Source organism: Gastrolobium bilobum, unplaced genomic scaffold (genome assembly GCF_033153095.1).
Source record: "Gastrolobium bilobum isolate Gb01-03AN ecotype WA unplaced genomic scaffold, APGP_CSIRO_Gbil_v1 utg256307, whole genome shotgun sequence".
Classification (NCBI taxonomy): domain Eukaryota; kingdom Viridiplantae; phylum Streptophyta; class Magnoliopsida; order Fabales; family Fabaceae; genus Gastrolobium; species Gastrolobium bilobum.
Window position 1 is genome coordinate 1404 of NW_026895279.1, and position 13485 is coordinate 14888.

Here is a 13485-nt window from a genome sequence, read left to right on the forward strand (position 1 = left end):
TTAATTTATCCAATTTTCAAATGATCTGAAACAAAAGCTCGACGACTTTTTTTTATAAACGATGAAACTTAATTTTGACTTATTTTTATATTTTGCGCTGTATGCTTAGTAAGAAATTAAACTTTTAACATATTACTTCAATCTTACGAACTAAAGGTTGGTGCTGATACAATTCCAATTTCTTTTAGTATGTTGAATAAAAAAATGAATTTTTATTTTATTTTATGTCTTTAAAAATGAATTCATTGATTAATGTTAAATGATATACACTGAGATACAGGACAAGGAAAACAACATAGAACAACTATTTTGTATGCTGTTTAGTAGTTGATGGACAATACAAACAATTTTGTATTGTACTTGTATATTACTTGATATGTGTATTGGACAAAATAATACAAAATTTACTATATATGATACCATTTGTGTTGTGCTTGTTTGCACTAAAAATGCATTTGACAAGATTTTGATATTTTTTATTATTTTAATATTTATTTAATCATTTAATTATGAATAAAAAATAAAATTTAATTATAATCAACTAAGCATTAATCATATACTTAATGCTAAAGAAGCAGTTTCTGTAATTTCTGGGTTAATGCAGTTTTCAGCAACATCAGAGAGGATTTCTATTAGCCTTCATGTGCTGAATGGCCAACCTCAATCTTATAACAAGAAAATCATAAAATAAATGGACTACAAAGGTGATGAAGCAGGCAGATTATTGATTTCATGACAATTAAAACCAACAAAATTTGTGGCTATGAAATACAAATAACAGAGATCAAGAAACAGTAATTTGTAAATATGATTTCATTTTCAAACCAAAAACAGGAACAGGGTCAGGAATGATACCTTGAAAAGAGGTCCAAGAAATCCAGCATCAATGACTTCAGATATATAGTTACAGATTCTTGTTGGATCAAGAAAGCTAAAGAAATTAACTCGACTCTTGAAACCTTCAAAAAATTACCAAAATGTAGAAAAGTTCAAAAAAAAAAAAAACTGTAAAAGGTAAAATCTCCAAACACAGAAAATATCCTAATGTGCCATACCTCTTGGATATATTGTGTGCTTACTGCACCACAGCTTTCCATGGACAACAGATCCCAAACCTATAGGCTTGACAGAAGTACCAAACATTTGCATTAGGCAGCTTTCGCCTGCCAAAGATATACTTGTATTTGTTGTGTCTGAGACTTCCTTTTTCAATACATTGTTGGGCTGCTTTCCAGAATGTGAATCCATTTGCAGATCCACCGCAAATTTTCCACCATCAAATGTACTAGAATTATGAACATCCCTTGTACGTGATGAAAAATCTGTCTTCACAACAGAAGACAAGTGTGATAGGATACTGTCACCACCAAGTTCCATGTTGTCCTGTTCCTTTCCGGCCTCTGAACAACATACTTTTTCCTCTACTGAAACACCCTTAATATGATGGTTATCAGCAATATCCATCAAACAGTTTTCATTTTCACCAGACATAACATCAAGATTTAAATCCAGAGAAGCTGTCTTATCCACCTTATTATCAATATAAGGAATCTCAGTTACATTTAAATTTGAACAATACCTGGTTCTTGTACCAGTTGAGATTTCCACTTCTTCATGGCTCTTGGTTTCGTATATGTCTCTCTCCATGACTGATTTATCTATGCAAACTTCATTGGCATCAGCAGAAACCATTCCGAAGTTTTTATTTGCCCACACCTCGATAGCAGGCAATTCTCCTCCTAATGCTTCAATCAATTTATTTAGCTCGTTTATAGTATATCGAAGCAGAACAAATCTTTTGTCCGTTCCGCATGAGCAGAACAAATTTGTGTGCTTAAGACAAGAATATCTGTCAGGAGAGCAATCACAACCTACAGCAGATAGGTGCAAGTCATAGAAACAAAAGAAGCATTCTCTCTCCTTGTCCAAATCAAACCCACTGTCCATATTCAGCAACTTAAAATGAGTTGGAAGACAGTTTAGCCTCTCTTCTTCCATCTTTACTCTTGTCTGTAAAAAATAAGGGTAACAAGAATTAGATATCTGCACGGTGACTAAAACTAATTAACAAACAAATTAGTTCCAAAACTTTATGGAGCTTTCAAAATTTGCAGATGTGGGTATAATATGATCAAAGAGGAGAGAATGAGAGAATCATTACCTTAACTGCCTTGGTAAGAACTCCATCTTTCCCACATACACTTCTCCAATTCAAATTTTTTGGAGTTTCCTTTCCAAAAAGAGCTAGCTGTGCAAGGGCTCGTACAGCTTCCTTTGCTGATCCAAATAACAGCTTGTCGTGTGACAATGATGTCTTACGGCATTGCAAACTGTAAAGCTCAACAACATTCTGGCCATGCATTAACCAATCAACAGGAGCCACATTCACTGCCTCTGCACAATTGAAAGCCACAATTGAAGCCAGAGTGGTATGCCCTTGGAAAGGTAATAACAAATTCCCCAGAATGCTGAACAGTACGATACACAGGAACTCCCTCAGATTTATGAATTGAAGGAGATAACTGAGTAACCTGCTCAAAGAAGAAAATCATAACCATTAAAATCAGAATAAAATTTGCAAACTTAGAAGCTATGTACTGTACATATAATGCTAAAATATCTAACACTTCTATAAGAACTGAACACATGCACTGGGGACTTCTGGATATAAACTAGGGTTATCATTATTAGTAGAAATACAAATATCAAAATTCAGCCAATTGAGGGAAAGGTTATAGACACATTGATATGAGTGAACATCACTGCAGCAATAATAGAGCTGAAAGTTTATGTTCATACAACATGCATCATAAGGGATATTTGTCATGAGGAACCATCAAGTCGTTAAGATGATGCCAACTCTCAGTCACCACTTTTTCCCAAACACACTAGCAGCATAGTTGGTCAGAATCTAAAGTGAGCTTCAGTTCTTAGGGATAATAACTGATAATTTCTCTCTCTTACTCATAATTTAATACCTAATTACTATAGCTTCCACTTTACATTCATACATATAAAGGGATCTTACACCAGACTGATTACACCTTCAACCGATCAAAAAGTTATCATGATTATAGTTTTCTTAACTTCCATAAGTGCGTTGAGCATTCGTAGCACTCTGCACCCATAGAATATATGTTTTGCATCAACAAAAATCTCATTGCATTCATGAATTCTCTATGTGGAAACAACAAAGTATCACTAAAGCAACCAATAACTCAAAATACTAGTCAAAAATTGAAAGCAATAAGGAAAGTACAAGTTGTAGCATTCTACCAGTTCATTGAGTAGATTTGGTTGTTCCTCAAATAAATCAGGCAAGTTCTTCCTCATTGAATCTTCAAAAACCGAAGCATGGCATCCAGGTACTCCATACCATACTTTTGGGTCACCCCAGTGCAGATAATTAAGCGAATAAAGGTGATGATCCTCAACATGCTGTTCCAATGACAGTGTGTTATCTTTCGAGAAAATGTTAGGATTTGAAATGAAAGAAATGCAAAATTCAAGACCACGACATATTGTCCTGAATCAACTATCCCAAAAAATTAAGTTGCGAAGACACATGAATGGTTTTATATTACATTTCTAACATGTCTCCTCACACAAAAAACCATTTCGGGTTGAAGCATGGATAATTGACCGGCCCACCTACCTTGTACTAAATTTCCTTTTTTAATAGAAGAATGGACGCAATAAGGATTGAATTCAAGACCACTTGGTTTTAAAGGATCTAATACTATATTATGAACCAATCATCCCCTCTATAATCTCGGTTACTTCTAGATATTTATTGTGTCATGTTCTTTCGTGACTGAAAGGTCATGGGTTCGAATCCAGGAAACAGCCTCTGTACAATTATGCAAGGGTAAGGCTGCGTACAAGAATTTCCTCCACCCCACACTCGCTAGTCGAGTTTAACGGGGAATGGTTTTTTTTTTAAACAACGAATGTTAAAAGTTTCAACCCAACTTTCATGAAACTTAACTTAAACTCATATAACACTCTACAAAGAGAAACATACAGAGAATTGAGGCAAAATGAAAATTGGTAATATTCCATGTCAGTCTTAAACTTTTCCTTTGACAAGGAAAAAAAGTAATTCTAACCACTTACCCAGCAAAATGACGAAAAGCACATGCCAACATACAGCCATGGCACTAGAACTCCTGAGATGTCGCTTCCTTCAAAACTAAGTACAGAACCTGGCAGTCGCGGTGTAACGCCCTCTCTTGTAGGCCTCCAAGAGAGTTGTTTGCTAAGCGGAATTAGAGTTCTTTAATAGTATTTTAGAGACTGAAAAAAATTTTGCTTTTACATTGCCAATTAAAACTAAAGAGGGGATCTGGTTAATTACAAAAATCAGAGTACACAAAATTTCTTAAACTTATTAAAAATATAAATTTCCTGATAGACCTTGCTGTCTTTAAAATTTGTATAAAATCTAGTTCAACGATTCAAAAATATATTCTTTGTAATCTGGAAACTAGACATCTGGGGCTTCACGTTCATATAAAATAATAGTGATTTGGAGTTTGTTTCCCCCTCGAAACATAACTCGCAAAATAAGAGAGAAAATAGTTGAAATATCCCAAATGCCCTGGCTGGTAAAATTCATGACAAATCGATCTTTCAGAATTTCTTTGCAAGGTTTATATATAATGAAACTAGACACCTTGGGCTACGCGTGCATATAAATTATAAGAAAATCGGAGGTCTGTAGCCCCAGTACGACAACTTACAAAGTGCTCGCAAAGACTTTTCAAAACTCAGCATTAAGATAACATGTCAAAATCCTTTTCGCAAACGTTTCAACATCTGTTTCCAAAATACTTGCTGGTCATAAAATCGTAATGCAATAATAAAATCATAGTTCACAGTAATAAAAGCTTCTCAATTTCATACAGTCATCCATAAAATATCACATCAATAGCAGCATGCCCAAACAGTAGAAGCCAACAGAAAATATCCAAGTCCTCAAAAGCTTTTACGTCCTCCTGCCAGTTTGTAAAAATAGCAGCCCCAAAGGGGTGAGAGAAAATCCCAGTAGTGTGGCAACAAAACCATAATGCAACAATATTAACTAGGCACAAAATCATAAATAGTCACTTCAAACATTTAATCCTTTTCATCATATATCATAACGCGTATATAACACCATTTTTCCTTTACACTCATAGCACCGTCGTGCGCGTAGCATCACAGTGGGTATTCCTAATGGCTCCCATGAAGGTGAATCCCACTGTGGAACCTATACGGACTGAAGCCAAGTGTCCCCTCTCCTGGTACCAGGCATGCCTATATGATGCATGCTCAGTCACATGTCCTCAATACAAATATATATATATTCAAGATGTCATGAATTAAGTATAGATGCCATGTTATGCAATCGCACCCAACAGAAAAATGTATTATGATGTAAAATGCATGCATATATCATATCATCCTTTCATATTCTTACCATTGGCTCATCATCATCATAACATACATAGGACAAATGTGAGCAACACATCACAATTCCATACACTAGCCAATAGTCACATTAGGTAATACCGCCTACACATACCTTGGTGCTTTTAAGTACTAACCAAACAGCAGTGTATAGGCCCAACGTTTCAAGAATATTGCGCACCTAAACATAAGTATACAAGTCAGAATCCTATTCTAAGGGAACTTCCAAACACTTCACACATTTATGTTTCTTTTATCATTAATTTCCCACACTGTTTTACCTTATTTCTTTCCCTACCATATTCTCACTTCCTAATATATTTTTTCCAACGTAATACATCCCAAAACAGAATCAGTTTTGAACTTTTCTTAAGAGAAACGTTTTCTGCCTTCATATAAATTTGTCATTAAATTTATTCAGCACTATATTCCATAATTTTCCTAAGTTCCACATGCATACTATACGGTTTTCTCCATGCTTTAATTCCTACAACATTCTGATTTCTCCTAATACCATTCCCATTATGGTGCGCTAAAACTAAGCATGCTGTCCATAATTTTTACAGCAAAACAGTGGACAGTGGATCATCAAACAGCAGCGTCATCTCAGAAAATAAAAACAACATGCTGTCTAGTAAGTTGTTCAGCGAAACAGAGAGCATTTTTTTATTTATCTAAATGTAACTTAGTTCATATTAGGCTTTAACAAATAATTCTAGCTAAGGCTGCATGCATTTAGTGATTAAAACCTCCATAAAACTAATAAGATGATGACTAACATTTTATTTGTCTTCCCATACGAAACTATAGAACCAAAAATAGGTAAAAACTACATCCCAAGACATTCCACATTTCGGTATAGAGCAGTGGAGATTTTTAACCTACCTTTTGACGGAAATACAAGGGAAAATCGAGTTGGACAAAGAGTAGTAATTCAGCTCCTCCAATGAAGGTTGTGCGCACCAGACTGGGAAGAGTTTCCTAGCTTTAAAAGCCTACATGCAAAGGTCAACTCCATTAACCCCTACGCCAAAAGGAAAATCAAAGAAGAAGGAAATTTATTTTACCCCCTTAAAGGATGAGCTTAGGCCGAGAGATATGCAAGAAACGGTGCTTGATGGAAGTTGCCTCCTAAGTTCACGATGGGAGTTAAGAATGATAGAGAGATGAATTTGTTTCTATAGAGTTTTTCCTCTACTAGTGTCACGGTTCAAGGAAACCATATGAGTGATAATGGCTGGGTTCTCTGGTGAGGGTCTCGGGTTCTCTTGGCGAGACAAGAGGGTGATTTGAAATCCTTTACTTGATGTTCACAAGTTCACGGTTTTAGTGTGGAAAAAGAATAGAATAGCTTGGCTTGGCTGCTAACATCATCAGCGCTTGAATGAGGAGGAAATGAAGTTGGGGATTTAAGTGTTGTTTTAAATTGGTGAAGTGTCCTCAGAAAACTGAAGACTTCCCCCATTTGGAGCGCACAAATGGGGATAAGGTGTGACATGTTTGAGCCAATAAAATTGCATGCAAGGCTGACCACTTATCAACCATTGGATGCATGAAATAAAGTGAGGTTTATAGTTAGTCTTACAAGCAACATGGTTGCTTTTGCAAAGGCTATGAAGGGAAATGAAAAGAGGGTGTGCAGCTTTGTGTCATAACAATGACACTTTGATCAGAATTTTCTGATCAAAACGATACCCAATGCGCACAAGGTGGAAGGATATACAGTGGATAACGCTTTGTGGCCATTTTAGTGAAATAAGGCTGAAAAGTAAAGGAGATTTCAGCAAGCAACGTCAGCCCTTTATGCTTCTTCCAAGCGCATGTGAGGAGAGATGAAATGTTTGCCTTGTGACTTTTAAAAGGGAACTTGATCAGAATTTTCGGATGCATTTTGTCTATTCTAGCGCACATAGATGGGGAGTAAGGATAGTATTTTGCCAAAAATGGACAGCTACCAATCAAAGGCTGACTAGATGGATTACTAAGGATATTGATGAGATAAAAGGTGCATGGAATTGGGCTGCGCATGGATTTTTTTCTAATACCCTAAGGCTGCTGCCCCTTTAACATTTAGAAGCTAAAAAATACAGCCCACAATGACACTCAATAAGACATTAACCCAATAACATTTTCGATCCAAGTGTGTCCTTAAGTAACATCATATTTTCTTTTATTTTCTATGATACAATTATGCATTCCTATACTTTATAATTAATGTTTCTTATGCCTAAAATAAATCCTCACTTGATACTATAATTCAATAAACAAACAATACATATATATATATATATATATATCAAATTTAATTTTCCACACGTGCATTCTTATTCTTAAGGTATTTTGTGTATTTTCCTAATTACGTGGGATGTTACACGCGGGAATTTATTTAGATTCCATCCAGACAGGGCATACTGATCTGAATCACTCTTAGTTAAGGATGATGTCTTAGGAAAACCACTTCCAAGTGCTCCAGTTTCCAAGTCAGCTCCATAATACACCTACAATATAACAGAATCATATGTATACTATTGCAAAATTATGTGACAGTAAAGACCAACATATTTGTCAAAAAGAGATGATTAATACCTCAACCTCATCAGTTGGTTGCTCAATTATTCGCCAGTATTCACCTTCAATTTCCACCTCAGAGGGCTCCCCTCTCTTTTGGTGGTTACTATCACTAAGTTTTCCATCTTCATTGGTATCTTTCAAACCAAAGTAGCATTCCTTAAAAAAATTAGCATATTCCTGAAAGTCTTTAAGCGTGAAGTCCAACCCTGATTGAAATCCAAATTTCTCATCAGATTCAGAAGCATTATTAGCTCCAGAAGCTGAATTGGCAAGACTCCTGCATGTGCCTGTTTTGGAGTGCTTTCTACGTTTTCGTTTTTTTCCCCTACTTTTTTTGCTCATAGGTTCCCTATTTTGAAGTAAATCAATATACTGAGTACGAGTGGGAAATTATGCATTTTCCCATAGATCCTTCTCCTTAAGAGGGCAAGGTGGAACCCAGGAAGGTGGAGGGACAATCCTACATATGCCATAGGGTTCAGCATGGGGACGTATCTTTGCTATGTAACTGAGTGTATCTTCAAACTCCTAAATAAGAAGAGTAAAAATAAGAAACCAGATTTACTCAAAATACAATATGACTACCACAAAAGCAACAATATGAAGATGGTAATAATAACAAGTACTTCAACAGTCGGATAAAACACAGGGGCTTCATCAATAATAGGCCGACATGCTTCAACTGGATCCCATCTAGCTGATGTCTGCAACATGACAACAATAATCAACATACGAAAAAAGAATAGACAAAAATCAAATCTCTCTCTCTCTCTCCCCCTATTTATATAATAGTCATTCACTAACTTTCAAAACATTCTTTTCTTCTATACTATAAGAAATTTGTTTAAAAAACTTAATTTAGTCATTGACTTCATCTGAGTATACCATTATGCTTTGAATAGGATGGGAATCAGATTATTCAAGTTAGACTCACCACATGGTCATCAAGATAAGTATTGATTGCTTGTTATTTTGAACACTCATACTAAAGAAGTTTATCTATTTTGAGAAACGGAGGGGAGGGGAAGAGGGTCAGTAGAAAATACCTAGAAAAAATTAAAATACAGGTGTTCAAATGTTAATTCCATCAAAATTTCAAACAAGTGGTTCCTATTTGATCCGAATATTCATGGATCGTCAAAGCATTAAGCATACTCAACATGGCAGACCATACTACATACCTTTTTACTTCTCAGACTGCCAAAAGACTCAAGTGCATTGCTATTTTTTAGCTTGGGCCTAAAAGGATTATCCTGAAAAATATGTAAGAATGCTAAATTTGTTAAAATTAGCAGCCTCACTAAAAGTAATCATGGATATTACAATCAAATATTGCCAATGGGTTTGGTACAAACAAAACAGTTTAATGTCAAAGAGATCAAGCTGTAGCAAATAGAAAATATGAATGCGATAAATGCACCAAAAGTACGCCCAACAGCAAATTATATATGAATTTGAACACAAAAATCAAACTTTAAAATATAATAGATATAGTCATGCATTCATATTACAAAAACTCAAAATCATGAGTCAAATTCCAAAGTTCCTACTAAAAACAGAATAGTAACCCAATCACAGAATAAGTCCAATCTAATATCCTAAAATAAGTTATAAAAATTTGATGTCCTTTGTTTGCTTATACTGGTTGGGTATTAGTAGCTGATACCAGAAACAAGTCTTATATTTGAATGAAGTTGCAAGGAGGACCTCTCTGATCACATAAGCTTCCTCAAAGAAAATGAAGATGTCCTTTCTGCAAGCTAAACCAAAAAAAAATGAAGATGGCCTCTGAAATTTCAACCAATTTGGAAAAAAGGTTAGTTCTCATGTATCAGAAATGGGAAGCGGTGGAAAAAGGAGGATACTAGCTACATAAAGTAGGTGTATGCTCAGATTACAGTTGTACTATGTATAGTATGTACTTTCTGTTATCAAATTTAAAAGGATTTAAATTTATGACTTTTAATATATGTTCAACCATCAGAATTGCACGTGATAGAACCAAGGTATTTGCCATTTGGCAATGGAACAAATGTCTGTTTCAGAGGCTGATGAAATTATCTGAGAGTTTGAATCTGCATCAAAGTACGTGCAGTTAACATATTCAAATCCAAAACTTCAAACATACTCTATGAATATATATTACCAGCAAACTTAGTTGTTTTGGAAAGCAAAACCTTAAAGTTTAATGACCTTACCAAATGTTCTCATAAAGGCCGCTTAAACGACGCCAGTTCAATAGCAGGAAAAAAACAAAAGACAAAATGCTTCATGATCTTTACCTGCGCAGGGTCTTATACGCATAACTTCTTATAAGATAATGATAGCTGTGAATTCAAGCTCAAGAGACCACGAAAAAAAAAAATCACAAACCTTGAGAAAGCAACCCAGTGGAAGAAGAAGAAGGTTCTTGGGCTGCTTTGATAATGAACGAAAAGCCTTCCTTTCTAGATGAATGAAAAGTACCATGCTTCTGTAACAATGGCACATGTCAGAAACAGAGAAAAATGAATCAAATTACCAAATTAAAGCATAAGAGAGTACCTGGGGAAAAGAGTTGCGAAAGATGGTTTGGTGGAGTGTAGGAGAATTCTGCAGGGACGCCATTGTTGCAAAGAAAACGGAAGCACGATATGTAAGGAAGTGCAAGAAAAAATAGCGATGCGATGACTATAGTTTATGAAGAAACCGAGAAGGTGAACGAAGACGGAAGCACGACAAGTAATTCGTTTAAATTAGAAAAAAAAAGACGAAACAATGTCGTTTAGTTGCACAGTAGATACATCTATCTAAAGTTACAGCAGAAATTTTATTCCCCAAAGAAATATATAAAATCTCTCAGATGTATATTTATCAATTTCTGAAGTTGGTAGAACATATATACGAACACAGTTAGTATTTTGAACAGTATACACATTCTTCATCAAGTCTTTATCATGCATAAAATTTAAGCAACAGAGATTGAAGTGCCAACATCTTTTGTGCCATAATGAATCCGTAAGAGAATTTGGTAGAGCATGCTCAAATTTTGGTCTCTAGTGAAAATTTCTATCCTTAATGGCAAGGGTCATCAATAAAGAATAAAGAAATATATAAAATCTCTCAGATGTATATTTATCAATTTCTGAAGTTGGTAGAACATATATACGAACACAGTTAGTATTTTGAACAGTATACACATTCTTCATCAAGTCTTTATCATGCATAAAATTTAAGCAACAGAGATTGAAGTGCCAACATCTTTTGTGCCATAATGAATCCGTAAGAGAATTTGGTAGAGCATGCTCAAATTTTGGTCTCTAGTGAAAATTTCTATCCTTAATGGCAAGGGTCATCAATAAAGAATAAAGAAATATATAAAATCTCTCAGATGTATATTTAACATTAGATAAAAAAGAACATAGATATTGGAGGAAGTTCCAAATTACTCCGCAGCCAGCGTGCAGTTAATAAGCGTATTACACAATCATTTATCAATAATCAAGCGTTGAAGTTGCCAAAAGAAAGGTTATCCATTGATTAATAACAAGTACAATTCTACAGTGGCGAATCAACTATGGCAAACACAGATAGTTGTTAAAAAGAAAAATTAAAATGGGCAATCTTCAGTAGGGATTCCCTCTTCAGCTATTGAGACCCCCTCAGTGGCGTCCTCCCCAGCAGTGTCTTCAACGTTATTCCTAGATGAAGCTTCCTCACCAATACCTTCCAAAGGAAGTGTTGCCAATAACACCATCGCCAACGATGGGATCCGCACGACGGGATCTCTACGGCGTCAGTAGGTTCGCCATCTACGGGTTGCTCTCCGCTCAGCACATGGTGGTCGCCTAAAGGTGAGTCACCGAACTTGGCTGGTTCTTCCTCTACATCATCGTCTTCCTCATCAGAGTCAGGCCCTTCCTGTATCACAGTCGTCTCGCCATTATAGAGTTTATGAAGCAGGCGTTTCCCTTCCACCACATAATCGGCACTCAAGCCCGAAGCATCTATCTTAGGATATCGAAATTGAACCTGATTCAGGGCATTGTTAAAAGAATCATAAAAAACTGAAGGCAAGGCAAGCTCCAGCTCCTGTACTCGCCCAGAAGCTTTTTTAAAATCCTCTTGGGCGGCATGCAAGTTACCACATACGCCAGTCAACTCAACAGATAACGCATACTTCTCCGACTGAATGGCAGCTTTCTCGGCAGTTAACTGGCTATTCGCCGCCTCGAGCCCCTTTTTCTCGGTTGAAGACTCATCCAATAACTTTGATAAGTCATCCTTCTCCTGCGACAGGCGTTGCACCACGTCACTAGCCCCCTTCAGTTCTTGGTTGCTGTCAGATAAAGTTTTATTGGTTGCCTTCAGGTCACTAATTTCCTTACCCAACCGCCTGATCTCGGCCGTTAAGGACTCAATCTTGCGCCCTTTTTGTACCAAGTCATCATACTGGGTAGAACAACGGCTGTCAACAGCAAGAGTAGCCTCCCGGGTTCCCACAATCTGACCGATCATTACCTGTGCGCAGTCAATGATGTCTTGGCGATTAATTTGCTGTGGTACCAACACGTTTAAATCAGGATTAGGGAAACTAGAGTTCAGATCCCTCTCGGATAGCTTCAGGATCTGCACTAACGAAACAGCCGCAGGCGTTGAAGTTCCTTCGACAGTCGCCATGACAGGTACCCCCGCCCTGTCCGGAGTATCGACCACCACCATGTCATCACCGCCAGGGGCGTCCGAGAAACTCTCCATGGCAAATGAGAGACTACCACCTGATTGACCAGACTCAGTCGGCTCCACCCTAACCCTTTTAGCTCCTTTAGGCGAGCTTAAATCCTCGCTAGCAACCCTCTTCCTTCCAGAAGCCGTTGGTTTAGGAGGAATAACTTCAGGTGCAGAAGGGTTGACCGCCAAACTCTGGGCATTCTCCTGCACATCCTTAATAACCGGGCCGCCAGTCCTCCTAGCAAGCTCCTCGGCAGGAATGTCCGCTGCAGACCGGACCTTCCTTTTAACAATGTTCACCACTTTCCTTTTTCCCTTGTCGACTCCCTTACTTGGGGCGACGGGAGCGACAACAGGAGCGACAACAAGTGATTTATGTAAAATATTTGCACTATTTCTTGTGCGCACAAATATTATAGTTTGCCCCAGATTCTCTTCTATTTCGAGTATGTATTCTTTTTTCACTTCAATCTTAGAGAGTTCATCAGGACAATGAACTTTATATTGCTTTACGGCATCTAAAGATAGTTCCTTCACAAAAAGTGTATTATAATCCTGCTTAACTGTCCTCGAAACAAAATTCTGGACAATGTCATTCAATGTAGCAGAAAACAGAAGAACCTAGACATACACAAGTCAATCAAAATCTTCTTAGATAAGAAAAGAAACTAAAAAAACAACTACATCACATACAAGCACACACAACATTTGAATCACATACAAAGCAACCAATCTTGGTAAAATGTTCATTTA

At 36.6% G+C, this 13485-nt stretch overlaps 1 pseudogene; it reads right to left on the minus strand.

Moving 5' to 3' along the window:
- Positions 1-855: 855 nt before the first annotated feature.
- LOC133303843 (lysine-specific demethylase JMJ14-like) lies at positions 856-13353 on the minus strand (annotated as a pseudogene).
- Between the last annotated feature and the right edge of the window lie 132 nt (positions 13354-13485).